The sequence below is a fragment of the Acipenser ruthenus genome, chromosome 42 (assembly GCF_902713425.1).
Source record: "Acipenser ruthenus chromosome 42, fAciRut3.2 maternal haplotype, whole genome shotgun sequence".
NCBI lineage: Eukaryota > Metazoa > Chordata > Actinopteri > Acipenseriformes > Acipenseridae > Acipenser > Acipenser ruthenus.
In genome coordinates, this window is record NC_081230.1 from 169,156 (window position 1) to 189,119 (window position 19,964).

At 41.2% G+C, this 19,964-nt stretch overlaps 1 non-coding gene across 1 annotated transcript; it reads left to right on the forward strand.

The window, feature by feature from the left end:
• Positions 1 to 17,853: 17,853 nt before the first annotated feature.
• Positions 17,854 to 17,925, forward strand: trnat-cgu (transfer RNA threonine (anticodon CGU)). Its single transcript has one exon. It is a non-coding gene; the product is annotated as a tRNA-Thr (tRNA).
• The last annotated feature ends 2,039 nt before the right edge of the window (positions 17,926 to 19,964 follow it).

The following is a 19,964-nucleotide window of genomic DNA, read 5'->3' on the forward strand; positions in this document are numbered from 1 at the left end:
GTGTCCTGGAATTCCTTTGCTAGTGTATCATGATGTAAGCCCTGGAGTGTGGGCTCAGTCTTCATGAAATGAGAAATGGAATTCCTTTGCTAGTGTATCATGATGTAAGCCCTGGAGTGTGGGCTCAGTCTTCATGAAATGAGAAATGGGATTCCCTCTGTGTCCTGGAATTCCTTTGCTAGTGTATCATGATGTAAGCCCTGGAGTGTGGGCTCAGTCTTCATGAAATGAGAAATGGAATTCCTTTGCTAGTGTATCATGATGTAAGCCCTGGAGTGTGGCTCAGTCTTCATGAAATGAGAAATGGAATTCCTTTGCTAGTGTATCATGATGTAAGCCCTGGAGTGTGGGCTCAGTCTTTATGAAATGAGAAATGGAATTCCTTTGCTAGTGTCTCATGATGTAAGCCCTGGAGTGTGGGCTCAGTCTTCATGAAATGAGAAATGGAATTCCTTTGCTAGTGTATCATGATGTAACCCTGGAGTGTGGGCTCAGTCTTCATGAAATGAGAAATGGAATTCCTTTGCTAGTGTCTCATGATGTCAGCCCTGGAGTGTGGGCTCAGTCTTCATGAAATGAGAAATGGAATTCCTTTGCTAGTGTATCATGATGTAACCCTGGAGTGTGGGCTCAGTCTTCATGAAATGAGAAATGGAATTCCTTTGCTAGTGTCTCATGATGTAAGCCCTGGAGTGTGGGCTCAGTCTTCATGAAATGAGAAATGGAATTCCTTTGCTAGTGTCTCATGATGTAAGCCCTGGAGTGTGGGCTCAGTCTTCATGAAATGAGAAATGGAATTCCTTTGCTAGTGTATCATCATGTAAGCCCTGGAGTGTGGCTCAGTCTTCATGAAATGAGAAATGGAATTCCTTTGCTAGTGTATCATGATGTAAGCCCTGGAGTGTGGGCTCAGTCTTCATGAAATGAGAAATGGAATTCCTTTGCTAGTGTCTCATGATGTAAGCCCTGGAGTGTGGGCTCAGTCTTCATGAAATGAGAAATGGAATTCCTTTGCTAGTGTCTCATGATGTAAGCCCTGGAGTGTGGGCTCAGTCTTCATGAAATGAGAAATGGAATTCCTTTGCTAGTGTATCATGATGTAAGCCCTGGAGTGTGGGCTCAGTCTTCATGAAATGAGAAATGGAATTCCTTTGCTAGTGTCTCATGATGTAACCCTGGAGTGTGGGCTCAGTCTTCATGAAATGAGAAATGGAATTCCTTTGCTAGTGTATCATGATGTAAGCCCTGGAGTGTGGGCTCAGTCTTCATGAAATGAGAAATGGAATTCCTTTGCTAGTGTATCATGATGTAAGCCCTGGAGTGTGGGCTCAGTCTTCATGAAATGAGAAATGGAATTCCTTTGCTAGTGTATCATGATGTAAGCCCTGGAGTGTGGGCTCAGTCTTCATGAAATGAGAAATGGAATTCCTTTGCTAGTGTATCATGATGTAAGCCCTGGAGTGTGGGCTCAGTCTTCATGAAATGAGAAATGGAATTCCTTTGCTAGTGTATCATGATGTAAGCCCTGGAGTGTGGGCTCAGTCTTCATGAAATGAGAAATGGAATTCCTTTGTTAGTGTATCATGATGTAAGCCCTGGAGTGTGGGCTCAGTCTTCATGAAATGAGAAATGGAATTCCTTTGCTAGTGTATCATGATGTAAGCCCTGGAGTGTGGGCTCAGTCTTCATGAAATGAGAAATGGAATTCCTTTGCTAGTGTCTCATGATGTAAGCCCTGGAGTGTGGGCTCAGTCTTCATGAAATGAGAAATGGAATTCCTTTGCTAGTGTATCATGATGTAAGCCCTGGAGTGTGGGCTCAGTCTTCATGAAATGAGAAATGGGATTCCTTTGCTAGTGTCTCATGATGTAAGCCCTGGAGTGTGGGCTCAGTCTTCATGAAATGAGAAATGGAATTCCTTTGCTAGTGTCTCATGATGTAAGCCCTGGAGTGTGGGCTCAGTCTTCATGAAATGAGAAATGGAATTCCTTTGCTAGTGTATCATGATGTAAGCCCTGGAGTGTGGGCTCAGTCTTCATGAAATGAGAAATGGAATTCCTTTGCTAGTGTATCATGATGTATGCCCTGGAGTGTGGGCTCAGTCTTCATGAAATGAGAAATGGAATTCCTTTGCTAGTGTCTCATGATGTAAGCCCTGGAGTGTGGGCTCAGTCTTCATGAAATGAGAAATGGAATTCCTTTGCTAGTGTATCATGATGTAAGCCCTGGAGTGTGGGCTCAGTCTTCATGAAATGAGAAATGGAATTCCTTTGCTAGTGTATCATGATGTGAGCCCTGGAGTGTGGGCTCAGTCTTCATGAAATGAGAAATGGAATTCCTTTGCTAGTGTATCATGATGTAAGCCCTGGAGTGTGGGCTCAGTCTTCATGAAATGAGAAATGGAATTCCTTTGCTAGTGTATCATGATGTAAGCCCTGGAGTGTGGGCTCAGTCTTCATGAAATGAGAAATGGAATTCCTTTGCTAGTGTCTCATGATGTAAGCCCTGGAGTGTGGGCTCAGTCTTCATGAAATGAGAAATGGAATTCCTTTGCTAGTGTCTCATGATGTAAGCCCTGGAGTGTGGGCTCAGTCTTCATGAAATGAGAAATGGAATTCCTTTGCTAGTGTCTCATGATGTAAGCCCTGGAGTGTGGGCTCAGTCTTCATGAAATGAGAAATGGAATTCCTTTGCTAGTGTCTCATGATGTAACCCTGGAGTGTGGGCTCAGTCTTCATGAAATGAGAAATGGAATTCCTTTGCTAGTGTATCATGATGTAAGCCCTGGAGTGTGGGCTCAGTCTTCATGAAATGAGAAATGGAATTCCTTTGCTAGTGTATCATGATGTAAGCCCTGGAGTGTGGGCTCAGTCTTCATGAAATGAGAAATGGAATTCCTTTGCTAGTGTATCATGATGTAAGCCCTGGAGTGTGGGCTCAGTCTTCATGAAATGAGAAATGGAATTCCTTTGCTAGTGTATCATGATGTAAGCCCTGGAGTGTGGGCTCAGTCTTCATGAAATGAGAAATGGAATTCCTTTGCTAGTGTATCATGATGTAAGCCCTGGAGTGTGGGCTCAGTCTTCATGAAATGAGAAATGGAATTCCTTTGTTAGTGTATCATGATGTAAGCCCTGGAGTGTGGGCTCAGTCTTCATGAAATGAGAAATGGAATTCCTTTGCTAGTGTATCATGATGTAAGCCCTGGAGTGTGGGCTCAGTCTTCATGAAATGAGAAATGGAATTCCTTTGCTAGTGTCTCATGATGTAAGCCCTGGAGTGTGGGCTCAGTCTTCATGAAATGAGAAATGGAATTCCTTTGCTAGTGTATCATGATGTAAGCCCTGGAGTGTGGGCTCAGTCTTCATGAAATGAGAAATGGGATTCCTTTGCTAGTGTCTCATGATGTAAGCCCTGGAGTGTGGGCTCAGTCTTCATGAAATGAGAAATGGAATTCCTTTGCTAGTGTCTCATGATGTAAGCCCTGGAGTGTGGGCTCAGTCTTCATGAAATGAGAAATGGAATTCCTTTGCTAGTGTATCATGATGTAAGCCCTGGAGTGTGGGCTCAGTCTTCATGAAATGAGAAATGGAATTCCTTTGCTAGTGTATCATGATGTAAGCCCTGGAGTGTGGGCTCAGTCTTCATGAAATGAGAAATGGAATTCCTTTGCTAGTGTCTCATGATGTAAGCCCTGGAGTGTGGGCTCAGTCTTCATGAAATGAGAAATGGAATTCCTTTGCTAGTGTATCATGATGTAAGCCCTGGAGTGTGGGCTCAGTCTTCATGAAATGAGAAATGGAATTCCTTTGCTAGTGTATCATGATGTGAGCCCTGGAGTGTGGGCTCAGTCTTCATGAAATGAGAAATGGAATTCCTTTGCTAGTGTATCATGATGTAAGCCCTGGAGTGTGGGCTCAGTCTTCATGAAATGAGAAATGGAATTCCTTTGCTAGTGTATCATGATGTAAGCCCTGGAGTGTGGGCTCAGTCTTCATGAAATGAGAAATGGAATTCCTTTGCTAGTGTCTCATGATGTAAGCCCTGGAGTGTGGGCTCAGTCTTCATGAAATGAGAAATGGAATTCCTTTGCTAGTGTCTCATGATGTAAGCCCTGGAGTGTGGGCTCAGTCTTCATGAAATGAGAAATGGAATTCCTTTGCTAGTGTCTCATGATGTAAGCCCTGGAGTGTGGGCTCAGTCTTCATGAAATGAGAAATGGAATTCCTTTGCTAGTGTCTCATGATGTAAGCCCTGGAGTGTGGGCTCAGTCTTCATGAAATGAGAAATGGAATTCCTTTGCTAGTGTATCATGATGTAAGCCCTGGGGTGTGGGCTCAGTCTTCATGAAATGAGAAATGGGATTCCCTCTGTGTCCTGGAATTCCTTTGCTAGTGTATCATGATGTAAGCCCTGGAGTGTGGGCTCAGTCCTCATGAAATGAGAAATGGGATTCCTTTGCTAGTGTATCATGATGTAAGCCCTGGAGTGTGGGCTCAGTCTTCATGAAATGAGAAATGGAATTCCTTTGCTAGTGTCTCATGATGTAAGCCCTGGAGTGTGGGCTCAGTCTTCATGAAATGAGAAATGGAATTCCTTTGCTAGTGTATCATGATGTAAGCCCTGGAGTGTGGGCTCAGTCTTCATGAAATGAGAAATGGAATTCCTTTGCTAGTGTATCATGATGTAAGCCCTGGAGTGTGGGCTCAGTCTTCATGAAATGAGAAATGGAATTCCTTTGCTAGTGTCTCATGATGTAAGCTCTGGAGTGTGGGCTCAGTCTTCATGAAATGAGAAATGGAATTCCTTTGCTAGTGTATCATGATGTAAGCCCTGGAGTGTGGGCTCAGTCTTCATGAAATGAGAAATGGAATTCCTTTGCTAGTGTATCATGATGTGAGCCCTGGAGTGTGGGCTCAGTCTTCATGAAATGAGAAATGGAATTCCTTTGCTAGTGTATCATGATGTAAGCCCTGGAGTGTGGGCTCAGTCTTCATGAAATGAGAAATGGAATTCCTTTGCTAGTGTATCATGATGTAAGCCCTGGAGTGTGGGCTCAGTCTTCATGAAATGAGAAATGGAATTCCTTTGCTAGTGTCTCATGATGTAAGCCCTGGAGTGTGGGCTCAGTCTTCATGAAATGAGAAATGGAATTCCTTTGCTAGTGTCTCATGATGTAAGCCCTGGAGTGTGGGCTCAGTCTTCATGAAATGAGAAATGGAATTCCTTTGCTAGTGTCTCATGATGTAAGCCCTGGAGTGTGGGCTCAGTCTTCATGAAATGAGAAATGGAATTCCTTTGCTAGTGTCTCATGATGTAACCCTGGAGTGTGGGCTCAGTCTTCATGAAATGAGAAATGGAATTCCTTTGCTAGTGTATCATGATGTAAGCCCTGGAGTGTGGGCTCAGTCTTCATGAAATGAGAAATGGAATTCCTTTGCTAGTGTATCATGATGTAAGCCCTGGAGTGTGGGCTCAGTCTTCATGAAATGAGAAATGGAATTCCTTTGCTAGTGTATCATGATGTAAGCCCTGGAGTGTGGGCTCAGTCTTCATGAAATGAGAAATGGAATTCCTTTGCTAGTGTATCATGATGTAAGCCCTGGAGTGTGGGCTCAGTCTTCATGAAATGAGAAATGGAATTCCTTTGCTAGTGTATCATGATGTAAGCCCTGGAGTGTGGGCTCAGTCTTCATGAAATGAGAAATGGAATTCCTTTGTTAGTGTATCATGATGTAAGCCCTGGAGTGTGGGCTCAGTCTTCATGAAATGAGAAATGGAATTCCTTTGCTAGTGTATCATGATGTAAGCCCTGGAGTGTGGGCTCAGTCTTCATGAAATGAGAAATGGAATTCCTTTGCTAGTGTCTCATGATGTAAGCCCTGGAGTGTGGGCTCAGTCTTCATGAAATGAGAAATGGAATTCCTTTGCTAGTGTATCATGATGTAAGCCCTGGAGTGTGGGCTCAGTCTTCATGAAATGAGAAATGGGATTCCTTTGCTAGTGTCTCATGATGTAAGCCCTGGAGTGTGGGCTCAGTCTTCATGAAATGAGAAATGGAATTCCTTTGCTAGTGTCTCATGATGTAAGCCCTGGAGTGTGGGCTCAGTCTTCATGAAATGAGAAATGGAATTCCTTTGCTAGTGTATCATGATGTAAGCCCTGGAGTGTGGGCTCAGTCTTCATGAAATGAGAAATGGAATTCCTTTGCTAGTGTATCATGATGTAAGCCCTGGAGTGTGGGCTCAGTCTTCATGAAATGAGAAATGGAATTCCTTTGCTAGTGTCTCATGATGTAAGCCCTGGAGTGTGGGCTCAGTCTTCATGAAATGAGAAATGGAATTCCTTTGCTAGTGTATCATGATGTAAGCCCTGGAGTGTGGGCTCAGTCTTCATGAAATGAGAAATGGAATTCCTTTGCTAGTGTATCATGATGTGAGCCCTGGAGTGTGGGCTCAGTCTTCATGAAATGAGAAATGGAATTCCTTTGCTAGTGTATCATGATGTAAGCCCTGGAGTGTGGGCTCAGTCTTCATGAAATGAGAAATGGAATTCCTTTGCTAGTGTATCATGATGTAAGCCCTGGAGTGTGGGCTCAGTCTTCATGAAATGAGAAATGGAATTCCTTTGCTAGTGTCTCATGATGTAAGCCCTGGAGTGTGGGCTCAGTCTTCATGAAATGAGAAATGGAATTCCTTTGCTAGTGTCTCATGATGTAAGCCCTGGAGTGTGGGCTCAGTCTTCATGAAATGAGAAATGGAATTCCTTTGCTAGTGTCTCATGATGTAAGCCCTGGAGTGTGGGCTCAGTCTTCATGAAATGAGAAATGGAATTCCTTTGCTAGTGTCTCATGATGTAAGCCCTGGAGTGTGGGCTCAGTCTTCATGAAATGAGAAATGGAATTCCTTTGCTAGTGTATCATGATGTAAGCCCTGGGGTGTGGGCTCAGTCTTCATGAAATGAGAAATGGGATTCCCTCTGTGTCCTGGAATTCCTTTGCTAGTGTATCATGATGTAAGCCCTGGAGTGTGGGCTCAGTCCTCATGAAATGAGAAATGGGATTCCTTTGCTAGTGTATCATGATGTAAGCCCTGGAGTGTGGGCTCAGTCTTCATGAAATGAGAAATGGAATTCCTTTGCTAGTGTCTCATGATGTAAGCCCTGGAGTGTGGGCTCAGTCTTCATGAAATGAGAAATGGAATTCCTTTGCTAGTGTATCATGATGTAAGCCCTGGAGTGTGGGCTCAGTCTTCATGAAATGAGAAATGGAATTCCTTTGCTAGTGTATCATGATGTAAGCCCTGGAGTGTGGGCTCAGTCTTCATGAAATGAGAAATGGAATTCCTTTGCTAGTGTCTCATGATGTAAGCTCTGGAGTGTGGGCTCAGTCTTCATGAAATGAGAAATGGAATTCCTTTGCTAGTGTCTCATGATGTAAGCTCTGGAGTGTGGGCTCAGTCTTCATGAAATGAGAAATGGAATTCCTTTGCTAGTGTATCATGATGTAAGCTCTGGAGTGTGGGCTCAGTCTTCATGAAATGAGAAATGGAATTCCTTTGCTAGTGTCTCATGATGTAAGCCCTGGAGTGTGGGCTCAGTCTTCATGAAATGAGAAATGGAATTCCTTTGCTAGTGTATCATGATGTAAGCCCTGGAGTGTGGGCTCAGTCTTCATGAAATGAGAAATGGAATTCCTTTGCTAGTGTCTCATGATGTAAGCCCTGGAGTGTGGGCTCAGTCTTCATGAAATGAGAAATGGGATTCCTTTGCTAGTGTCTCATGATGTAAGCTCTGGAGTGTGTGCTCAGTCTTCATGAAATGAGAAATGGGATTCCCTCTGTATCATGGAATTCCTTTGCTAGTGTCTCATGATGTAAGCCCTGGAGTGTGGGCTCAGTCTTCATGAAATGAGAAATGGAATTCCTTTGCTAGTGTCTCATGATGTAAGCCCTGGAGTGTGGGCTCAGTCTTCATGAAATGAGAAATGGAATTCCTTTGCTAGTGTCTCATGATGTAAGCCCTGGAGTGTGGGCTCAGTCTTCATGAAATGAGAAATGGAATTCCTTTGCTAGTGTCTCATGATGTCAGCTCTGGAGTGTGGGCTCAGTCTTCATGAAATGAGAAATGGAATTCCTTTGCTAGTGTCTCATGATGTAAGCCCTGGAGTGTGGGCTCAGTCTTCATGAAATGAGAAATGGAATTCCTTTGCTAGTGTCTCATGATGTAAGCCCTGGAGTGTGGGCTCAGTCTTCATGAAATGAGAAATGGAATTCCTTTGCTAGTGTCTCATGATGTAAGCCCTGGAGTGTGGGCTCATTCTTCATGAAATGAGAAATGGAGTTCCTTTGCTAGTGTCTCATGATGTAAGCCCTGGAGTGTGGGCTCAGTCTTCATGAAATGAGAAATGGAATTCCTTTGCTAGTGTCTCATGATGTAAGCCCTGGAGTGTGGGCTCAGTCTTCATGAAATGAGAAATGGAATTCCTTTGCTAGTGTCTCATGATGTAAGCCCTGGAGTGTGGGCTCAGTCTTCATGAAATGAGAAATGGAATTCCTTTGCTAGTGTCTCATGATGTAAGCCCTGGAGTGTGGGCTCAGTCTTCATGAAATGAGAAATGGAATTCCTTTGCTAGTGTCTCATGATGTAAGCCCTGGAGTGTGGGCTCAGTCTTCATGAAATGAGAAATGGAATTCCTTTGCTAGTGTCTCATGATGTCAGCCCTGGAGTGTGGGCTCAGTCTTCATGAAATGAGAAATGGAATTCCTTTGCTAGTGTCTCATGATGTCAGCCCTGGAGTGTGGGCTCAGTCTTCATGAAATGAGAAATGGAATTCCTTTGCTAGTGTCTCATGATGTAAGCCCTGGAGTGTGGGCTCAGTCTTCATTAAATGAGAAATGGAATTCCTTTGCTAGTGTCTCATGATGTAAGCTCTGGAGTGTGGGCTCAGTCTTCATGAAATGAGAAATGGAATTCCTTTGCTAGTGTCTCATGATGTAAGCCCTGGAGTGTGGGCTCAGTCTTCATGAAATGAGAAATGGAATTCCTTTGCTAGTGTCTCATGATGTAAGCCCTGGAGTGTGGGCTCAGTCTTCATGAAATGAGAAATGGAATTCCTTTGCTAGTGTCTCATGATGTAAGCCCTGGAGTGTGGGCTCAGTCTTCATGAAATGAGAAATGGAATTCCTTTGCTAGTGTCTCATGATGTAAGCCCTGGAGTGTGGGCTCAGTCTTCATGAAATGAGAAATGGAATTCCTTTGCTAGTGTCTCATGATGTCAGCCCTGGAGTGTGGGCTCAGTCTTCATGAAATGAGAAATGGAATTCCTTTGCTAGTGTCTCATGATGTCAGCCCTGGAGTGTGGGCTCAGTCTTCATGAAATGAGAAATGGAATTCCTTTGCTAGTGTCTCATGATGTAAGCCCTGGAGTGTGGGCTCAGTCTTCATTAAATGAGAAATGGAATTCCTTTGCTAGTGTCTCATGATGTAAGCTCTGGAGTGTGGGCTCAGTCTTCATGAAATGAGAAATGGAATTCCTTTGCTAGTGTCTCATGATGTAAGCCCTGGAGTGTGGGCTCAGTCTTCATGAAATGAGAAATGGAATTCCTTTGCTAGTGTCTCATGATGTAAGCCCTGGAGTGTGGGCTCAGTCTTCATGAAATGAGAAATGGAATTCCTTTGCTAGTGTCTCATGATGTAAGCCCTGGAGTGTGGGCTCAGTCTTCATGAAATGAGAAATGGAATTCCTTTGCTAGTGTCTCATGATGTCAGCCCTGGAGTGTGGGCTCAGTCTTCATGAAATGAGAAATGGAATTCCTTTGCTAGTGTCTCATGATGTCAGCCCTGGAGTGTGGGCTCAGTCTTCATGAAATGAGAAATGGAATTCCTTTGCTAGTGTCTCATGATGTAAGCCCTGGAGTGTGGGCTCAGTCTTCATGAAATGAGAAATGGAATTCCTTTGCTAGTGTCTCATGATGTAAGCCCTGGAGTGTGGGCTCAGTCTTCATGAAATGAGAAATGGAATTCCTTTGCTAGTGTCTCATGATGTAAGCCCTGGAGTGTGGGCTCAGTCTTCATGAAATGAGAAATGGAATTCCTTTGCTAGTGTCTCATGATGTAAACCCTGGAGTGTGGGCTCAGTCTTCATGAAATGAGAAATGGAATTCCTTTGCTAGTGTCTCATGATGTAAGCCCTGGAGTGTGGGCTCAGTCTTCATGAAATGAGAAATGGAATTCCTTTGCTAGTGTCTCATGATGTAAGCCCTGGAGTGTGGGCTCAGTCTTCATGAAATGAGAAATGGAATTCCTTTGCTAGTGTCTCATGATGTAAGCCCTGGAGTGTGGGCTCAGTCTTCATGAAATGAGAAATGGAATTCCTTTGCTAGTGTCTCATGATGTAAGCCCTGGAGTGTGGGCTCAGTCTTCATGAAATGAGAAATGGAATTCCTTTGCTAGTGTCTCATGATGTAAGCCCTGGAGTGTGGGCTCAGTCTTCATGAAATGAGAAATGGAATTCCTTTGCTAGTGTATCATGATGTAAGCCCTGGAGTGTGGGCTCAGTCTTCATGAAATGAGAAATGGAATTCCTTTGCTAGTGTATCATGATGTAAGCCCTGGAGTGTGGGCTCAGTCTTCATGAAATGAGAAATGGAATTCCTTTGCTAGTGTATCATGATGTAAGCTCTGGAGTATGGGCTCAGTCTTCATGAAATGAGAAATGGAATTCCTTTGCTAGTGTCTCATGATGTAAGCCCTGGAGTGTGGGCTCAGTCTTCATGAAATGAGAAATGGAATTCCTTTGCTAGTGTCTCATGATGTAAGCCCTGGAGTGTGGGCTCAGTCTTCATGAAATGAGAAATGGGATTCCCTCTGTGTCCTGGAATTCCTTTGCTAGTGTATCATGATGTAAGCCCTGGAGTGTGGGCTCAGTCTTCATGAAATGAGAAATGGAATTCCTTTGCTAGTGTCTCATGATGTAAGCCCTGGAGTGTGGGCTCAGTCCTCATGAAATGAGAAATGGGATTCCTTTGCTAGTGTATCATGATGTAAGCCCTGGAGTGTGGGCTCAGTCTTCATGAAATGAGAAATGGAATTCCTTTGCTAGTGTCTCATGATGTAAGCCCTGGAGTGTGGGCTCAGTCTTCATGAAATGAGAAATGGAATTCCTTTGCTAGTGTCTCATGATGTAAGCCCTGGAGTGTGGGCTCAGTCTTCTCTGTTGCCTGCTTGTTCTCAGTGTGTGAGTTCAGCTGCATTTCCAGTGTCCTGAGCTGGGCTTTGAACCCACTGGAGATGCAGCTGAGAACAAACCAGACCCACGACTCAGGGATTTTGTTTTAGGTCAAATAACAAGATAAGAAACCTTATACGCAGAACTCTGTTTTATTGATGTTTTTTCTATGAAGGTATTACTTCGTTGCGGTTTTGACACTGTCACATTTCATATTAAAAATCACAGCTAAGTCTGTTAGAAATAGACTACAGATATGACCGGAGGTTTTGCCTCACTCTATAGAATGAACTAATTTTGCTTCATAAAGTCAAATGAAACCTGCTGAATAATGTTAACATATTGAATCACACACCGCTTTGTAGTTATCCATATACTTAATGAAAAACGTGACATTTTGGAATCTAACATGAAATGCAGTGCTAGTATTTTGGCTTCTACTAGAGTTTTGTTATATAGTTTTGTAGTTTCTTTGATTACATGATGTTAAATAAAATATCTAAACTATGTCCATATGTTTTGTTTTAATGCATTTGAGTTGAGAATCCTAAACTTTTACGTTTTAACTACGGCTATGAACAAAAGTTTTGCATCACCCGATAAGATGAAATAATTTTGCTTCATAGTTGAATGAAAGCTGCTGAATAATGTTACATTAACATATTAAATGACACACTGCTTTGTGTCTGTATGCTTAAAAAAGCCGAGAAATAGAAATCTAACATGGAATACTGTACAATGATGGCTTCCAGGAGACTTGCGATCTCATTGTGTAGATCAGAGGTTCCCAAACTTTTGATTGCCCCGTACCCCCTTCCAGACCTATCACCTGTCTGCGTACCCCTAGCATACAGATTTATATTTTCATGTTGTTTTTAATATATCCTTTCATAATACACAGATTTATACACATACACAATAATATACTTACAATATAAATGACTATAATAATATAATTACGGCTTCTGATTTTAGGGTTTAACCGATAAAACACCCCTGATACAAAAAACAAAAAAAAAATCTGTGTATAATGAACACCAGAAAAACACTGGAAACATACTCAATTCACATGACTCAAAAACCTAATACATAAAAAACAAACTACCTTTCCCTAACTCGTATTGATTAGTTCTGAATACTTTCTCGACTGGAGGCTTGTTCGCGGGATTTAAAGCTATATTACAGTTAAGATACGTAGGATTTAAAACAGAATTGCAAATTGTGGCGAAATGTAAAACAAATGCCTAAACACAAAAACCCCAGAAGAATGTGTCCGTGACCACAGGGATTTCGTTGTGGAAGACACCAAAGGAAAGAAGGTACAAAGTGCGGTACTGTACAGTTACTACTTTGTGACAGAAAAAAACAAGCATTTTGTAAAGTACAGTAACAGAAAACAACAATTTCATACAGTACATAAAAATCGAAAGCTCTGAAACAACGATTTACATAAAAATCGAAAATAGCTCATCATAACCACCAAAAAAATGTAATTAATAAAAAACTAAAAACATACATCATAAATATAATACATTTAATTCATGTTGTGCAATTATTGGTGGTGAGAGTTCTGTACGTCACTGTCCCTGTGTATCCTTGTTCTCATTGTAACCTCTTGGAGGTTTGCAAAACGAGCACACCGCAGCGTTGATCCCAAGTGTCCCGCTGCTGCGAGATTGTCTTGCACGGCTCTCTGTTTGTTTCTCCATTTCACGGCAGAAACTGAAAGGAATTTCCAATGCGTTTTAAAGTTTTGTGTGAGTATGACAAGTCTTATGAAAATGCAAAAAACTAAAAAAAAATGTACGCCATTACACAATTTGTCACGCGTACCCCCTAAACACGTCTCGCGTACCCCTGGGGGTACGCGTACCACAGTTTGGGAACCTCTGGTGTAGTTTAATTGATACTTCATGATAAATAAAGTATCTAAATTATGTTTTCTTTTAATTGTCTCAATCCTAAAATTCTAGGTGATGCTAAACTTTTGTCCGAGCTGTACATATAAATCAGCACTGCCATTAAAGTAGAATGTTCAAATCTTTATATATTGTGTATCGATTGCATTCTATAAGACAGTGTGAAGTGTAGATCATGCTATTAAAAGAGAACACCTTTACACATTTCACTGTTCAGAAGCCACTAATAAACTTTGCATTGATTTTACACTGAACTGTTGTGAAGTGCTTTTTCTTTATTGCTTTACTGCTCGGCTCCACTATTTGTGCTGCCTGTCTAGGAGAAGAGAAGTCTATTAATCCAAACAGCATGCAGATTGATTTAGATTGGATCAGGAGCAATGGATCCTCACACAGGTTTGCACTGTACAGGTATGGCATTCATGCAGAAATGGCAAAAATGAACAAACAAAATGCAGTATTATTTTAAAACATTAAGGTCACAGAAATAACACTACATGGTGCTTCATGTGGACAGCCTTTGGAAACACATTTAGGAGCACACTGCTGCAGTTTGATTACTAGAACATGTATTTTTAATGGCATGAGGGTGAAATGATGCAAACAGTAACATGTAACAATAATAATCCTGGTTTGTTAACTTCAGATTGTAGTTGTATTGGAACCCAAGGGCTGAAGCTGAAATGTATAGAAGAGGTTCAGACTGATACAACTGAACAAGGAAATGTCACTCACACTAACAAGGACCATATTGGAAATGGAAACAATAATTACACACAGAAAGCTACTAGCGGTGTTATTAATGTGCAAGAATAAACTGGATTGCTGGACTGCATTGGATTAAATAATAGGATCATTTCTAACATTTACACTTTTATTAACTGTGTTCCAAATATAAAATCCATCAAAGACGAGCAACTCTGCACACACTTCCTGGGCTGTAAACCTGGACTTCATGGAGACAGGCAGAACGGAGCTCTCGCTATTCCTTATCCAATGCTGCCATCGTGTGGCCATTTTATAGAACTGTTTGTTTCTTTCTGTCTCACCCACTCTCTCTCTCTGAACGCAGTTCAGTTGTCCTTTGAAATTACTCTGATTAACCTTAACCCCTGTACATAAAATAGACATTTCAGATACATTCTTAAAATACAGCAAAAACAATATTTACAGGATAAGCAGGAGAGTACTGTGTGTATAAAGTAATAACGTTTTCTGTAAATGCTCTTATTTGAAATCATTCTCATGCATTTATCATGCTTACTGCCTGTTCTTATTGGACTCATATCAGCAAATAGTTACTATCAGGTTTAGCTGCTCTTAGTCGAATTCACTCTTATAATTTACTGTGTGCTTTATTATTTTGCTCTTACTTGAATTGATTTTATGGTACTTTCATAACTGCTCTTATCTGTATTATAATATTCTGTAATGTGATATTTTATAATATGATACTTTGTACTGTGATAATTTGTAACAATTGTAAGTCGACCTGAATGTCTAACAAATAAATACTAATAACAGTAGTAATGTCATTGTGAATTTCACTACCTGTAGTACCTCTTGTAAACAGCAGAGGGCAGCAGCGACCGCTTGTCACGGAGCTGTGTTCAGATCAAATAACATGTTAGTTTAATACAGTGGTGGCCGGTACGTGGATCGCAGAGATTTTCGGTGGATGTCGGGTCGAATCACAGCATATACTCACACAACAGTGTTTGCTTCGGATGATGGGCAGAGTCTTCTGTGTCGTCCAGTAGCGCAGATGAAATCTCAACAGTTTCTGCGTGTGAGACGAACAAAATGCTTGTGCGAAAATACATTTTAATTTAGGCGCACGTAGGCGACTAGAAATTCCTAAAGGTAGACTATAAAAAAAAATAAACGGGATTTATTTTTTCAGCTGGAAGGTAAAACAAAAAAAAACCTCACATTAGGATCTAAACTCATAGCTCAATCGTAATGCACCCTGGGAATGTAGTTTATTGGTGTCCACTGCCCACTGTTAATCACACATTAAAAACTACAAATCCCATACCCGCCAGTTTCACTGATTTATCAGTGCGATGGCTACTCGTTTCCAGACAGTTTGTCAAACCAAGATGAGGAAAATAACAAATTCAGATATGTCGACGTCTTTACAGGAAATGAGCAATGCAGGTGTTTCAGAAATTGAAAGCGAACAGGGAGCTTCGAGTTAGCTGCAGCGTGTTCAGTTTTGTAAAATACAAGTTCAACCAACAGTGGATAAAAGATTAACCCTGGCTTAAGTTTGACAAAGTTAAAAACCTCCATGTTGTTCCCGTTTTATCAGGATGCAGGGGAACTGATGGCAGGACAGACTGCATTTTAACAGAGAGCCAGGAGTTCAAACATGAAAATATCTTAAACACAGCGCTTCAAAACGACACGCAGTGTGCGGAGAGGCAGCTCAGCGCCTTCTGAGGAGCATGCGAGCAGGGAGCTAAAATAAATACATAAATAAATGAATAAATAAATAAATAAATAAATAAATAAAACGTGATCCATTTTAATTGTGTTGATGCAAAAGAATTAAACTGCACACGTGTTATGTAAGAAAGAAGGAACAAAAAGATCTGTAGATATTCAACAATACATTTAAGCAAAACCATTTTTATTATTATTATTATTTGTGTGTGTGTGTCCCTAAATGTCAGTGCGCGTCAAGCATTTATATGAAATCACGCTTATAATTGCTGGTCATAGCTTTTAGTTGGTCAAAGCAAGTAGTTTTTAATACAGTGCTGTCTGAGTATTTAAAATATGGTTCTCTTCAAAATTAAAATGTCAGCAACGGTGTGTTAATTAAACGAAGCGCCTGACGCCGCTCGGAACTTTGGCATTTTTAAATCCTAACGGTCTCTGCTCAGCGGAGTGGAATGTTCAGGAGCCGGTTGCCTAGCAGCGTCTCCGCCTCCTTCTCTGCCCCGCCCCCTCTCTCCCTCTCTCGTTGCTCCAGCTAGGAGTTCACATTCAGCTTCCTTAGATTATATAGCGCCATTCTTTACTAACTTTTACAAATGAGCTTATTGGAGGCTTCGTGTTTTTAAGATGGTTCAGGTGCAGTCCGGGCAGACTGACTGCAGCATCATTACAGTATACCGCACTGCGCTCGGCTTTGTGTGGAGGCTGATACACAAAATAATGAACGACTGGTAAAGAAATCACATGGATTGCTTTTTTTTTTTTTTTTTAATTTAGTCGTTGCCAATTAGTTTTTATTATTTTCTCCCCAATTTGAAATGCGTAATTATTTTTAGGCTCAGCTCACTGCTATCACCCCTGCGCTGACTCGGGAGGGGTGAAGATGAACACACGCTGTCCTCCGAAGCGTGTGCTGTCAGCCGCCCGCTTCTTTACACGCTGCAGACTCACCGTGCAGCCGCCTCAGAGCTACAGCGTCGGAGGACAACGCAGCTTACAGGCAAGCCCACAGGCGCCCGGCCAGACTACAGGGGTCGCTGCTGCGCGGTGAGCCGATGACACCCTGGGCTAGCAGATCATGATAATACAATCCACACATCTGTGTTTTGTTTCCCCAGAGTTGGAGAGTAATTCATTAGTAGCAGTGAAAGATGAGAGATGCTCCGGGTTCGATAACCAGTTTAATTGAGGGAGCACACAATAAAGTAAAAGCAGGGTTATTTCATAACGTCTCCAGCATCCCATCATGCCTCTTGGTTTACCCAAAATATGCAGATGACCTGGGAAAGAGCAGCGTGCTTCTGAGCGGCTAAACACTCTGCTTGTTCTCATCTAGTTGAAATGTCCCGGCCCGAATATAATGCATGAAGCAAACTATACCAGTTGATCCTCACTAGTAAAATAAATCACTCAGGAGACCTGTCAGAGCACACATGAGGTTAATACAGTATTAAGACAGGGTCCAGTATTAGAAATAAATAAACACGCTTTAAGAGAAACAGCAGTGATGTTTATTGCGCATTCCCATCCATTCTGTATATGTTTCCATAAACTTGACCTTGTTATAATACAAGTTGCTACAGACAGCACAGTGAGTCTTTAGCGCAAGGGAAATTCTAGCACATCATGATAATACAATCCACACATCTGTGTTTTGTTTCCCCAGAGTTGGAGTGTAATTCATTAGTAGAAGTGAAAGATGAGAGATGCTCCGGGTTCGATAACCAGTTTAATTGAGGGAGCACACAATAAAGTAAAAGCAGGGTTTGCCACAACGCCTCCAGCATCCCATCATGCCTCTTGGTTTACCCAAAATATGCAAATGACCTGGGAAAGAGCAGCGTGCTTCTGAGCGGCTAAACACTCTGCTTGTTCTCATCCAGTTGAAAGGTGCTGTCTGAAGAGAGGAGTCTTGAGGTATAGAAGTACCAGTACTTTTGGATCAAAATACGGTTACTGACAGGCTTGTGGACTGAGGCAGTACTGAAACTTTCAGTTCATTATTATGAAAAACAATAAATAAAAAATGGGTGTATACTACAGCCGGTAGATGGTGTCAAGTGTTTTAAAAAAATACTATTTGCAAATAGTATTTTAAATAAATATGGAGACCAATGTTTTCTATTTAAAGAGTTTCCGAGACTATTTTGCCCATCCTTGGCATTCAGCTGTTAACTGTAAGGTTGGTTTCCAGACAGATTGCCTTTCCGGGCAGCCTTCTCAATAGAGTCCAAGCTTCCGATTTCATTTGCAGTTATGAAGGGTGCGGTGGCCAAGTGGTAAGGCGTCGGTCTCGTAAACCGAAGATCACGGGTTCAATCCCCGTCCGTACCTTGTTGCTGTCTTTAAAACACTATTTGTTACTTGTTTGTAACTTTGCAGCTGAAATGAAAAATTATATAATGCAAATTGTATTTTAATTTAAATAAAAATTGGGTATTCGGATTTGAACCTGGGATCTCTTGATCTGCAGGCAAATGCTCTACCACTGAGCTATACCCCGACTCCAACAACGCAATTTTCTATGAAGCACAACCAATAGTACTCAAAGAAATGAAAGAAGTTATTTACAAACCGCTAACCAAGATCATGCAACAGTCTCTTGACACAGGGGTTGTACCGACAGACTGGAAAATAGCAAACGTAATACCAATCCACAAAAAGGGAGACAAAACCGAACCAGGTAACTACAGACCAATAAGCCTGACTTCTATTATATGTAAACTTATGGATCTATAATAAGATCCAAAATGGAAAATTACCTATATGTTAATAATATCCTCGGAGACACATGGTTTTAGGAAAGGGAGATCATGTCTAACTAACCTGCTTGAATTTTTTGAGGATGCAACATTGAAAATGGATAATTGCAAAGCACACAACATGGTTTATTTAGATTTCCAGAAAGCTTTTGACAAAGTCCTGCATAAAAGATTAATTCTCAAACTGAACGCAGTAGGGATTCAAGGAAATGCACGCACATGGATTAGGGAGTGGTTAACATGTAGAAAACAGAAAGTACTGATTAGAGGAGAAACCTCAAAATGGAGCGAGGTAACCAGTGGTGTACCACAGGGATCAGTATTAGGTCCTCTGCTATTCCTAATCTACATTAATGATTTAGATTCTGGTATAGTAAGCAAACTCGTTAAATTTGCAGACGACACAAAAATAGGAGGAGTGGCAAACACTGTTGCTGCAGCAAAGATTATTCAGATGATCTAGACAGCATTCAGAACTGGGCACATGGCAAATGACATTTAATAGAGAAAAGTGTAAAGTATTGCATGCAGACAATAAAAATGTGCATTATAAATATCATATGGGAGATAGTGAAATTGAAGAAGGGAACTATGAAAAAGACCTAGGAGTTTATGTTGACTCAGAAATGTCTTCATCTAGACAATGTGGGGAAGCTATAAAAAAGGTCAACAAGATGCTCTGGTATATTGTAGATAAATATATTTCTCATAAAAACTCTGGAGGCACGACAACAGGAGATGTGGTCGTTTCTTCCTTATCTAATTCATGAAATGATTCAGCAAAATGTGTTGCAAGGACTTCATACAAGCACATCAGTTCTGTTTTTGAAAGATAACACGATAGAAGGTTACAAAACCAGTAGTTTCACTTTTGTATTGCCAGTACTGTAACAAACAAAACAGTGTCAACTGTTTTAATCAGTGTAGTGCCCTCCCACTTGCTCATCTTAATGACAGGTTGTAAATGATGAGATAGTTAACATTTCCTGAAACTACCACATCTCCTGTTGTTGTGCCTCCAGAGTTTCTATGAGAAATATATTTATCTACTAATGTTGATTTATTTGATCTCCTGGAGTTCTGTATTGCACATGCATTGTACACTGAATATGGTAAGTTGTGTTTGGTAGATTGTTTGTTGACAGATTCAAATCCTTGATCAAACATATGCATTTTAAACGTGGTAATGTTTCTATATGGATGATTGCCGTACATTGCTGTTTGCACTTCCACTCCTCAGAATGTATATATTTGTCTTACATTGTGGTAACCATTCTGAATTTTTGTTTTCAGTACTTACAGGCAGAACTTATTAGAAGAATGTATAACCAATGTGAGTATATTTTAATTTAATGCAACAATAGTTGTACCACATAGATAAGACTAATAAAAAGATTATTTTTGACATGCCTTCTGCAATTCCCTTTACAAATAATTTGCCCCACATTCAATCAATTTTACCTTTTTTCCAGATAAGTTCCATCATTTCTTTTCAGTATGCTTTGGTTTTGGTTGTGGATTAGTAAGCTACAGGCCTTATTACTGTAAGTAACCTTAATACTGCTTTATGGTTTAATAAAGTCTCACAGCGTTGCCACATACTTCATTTCC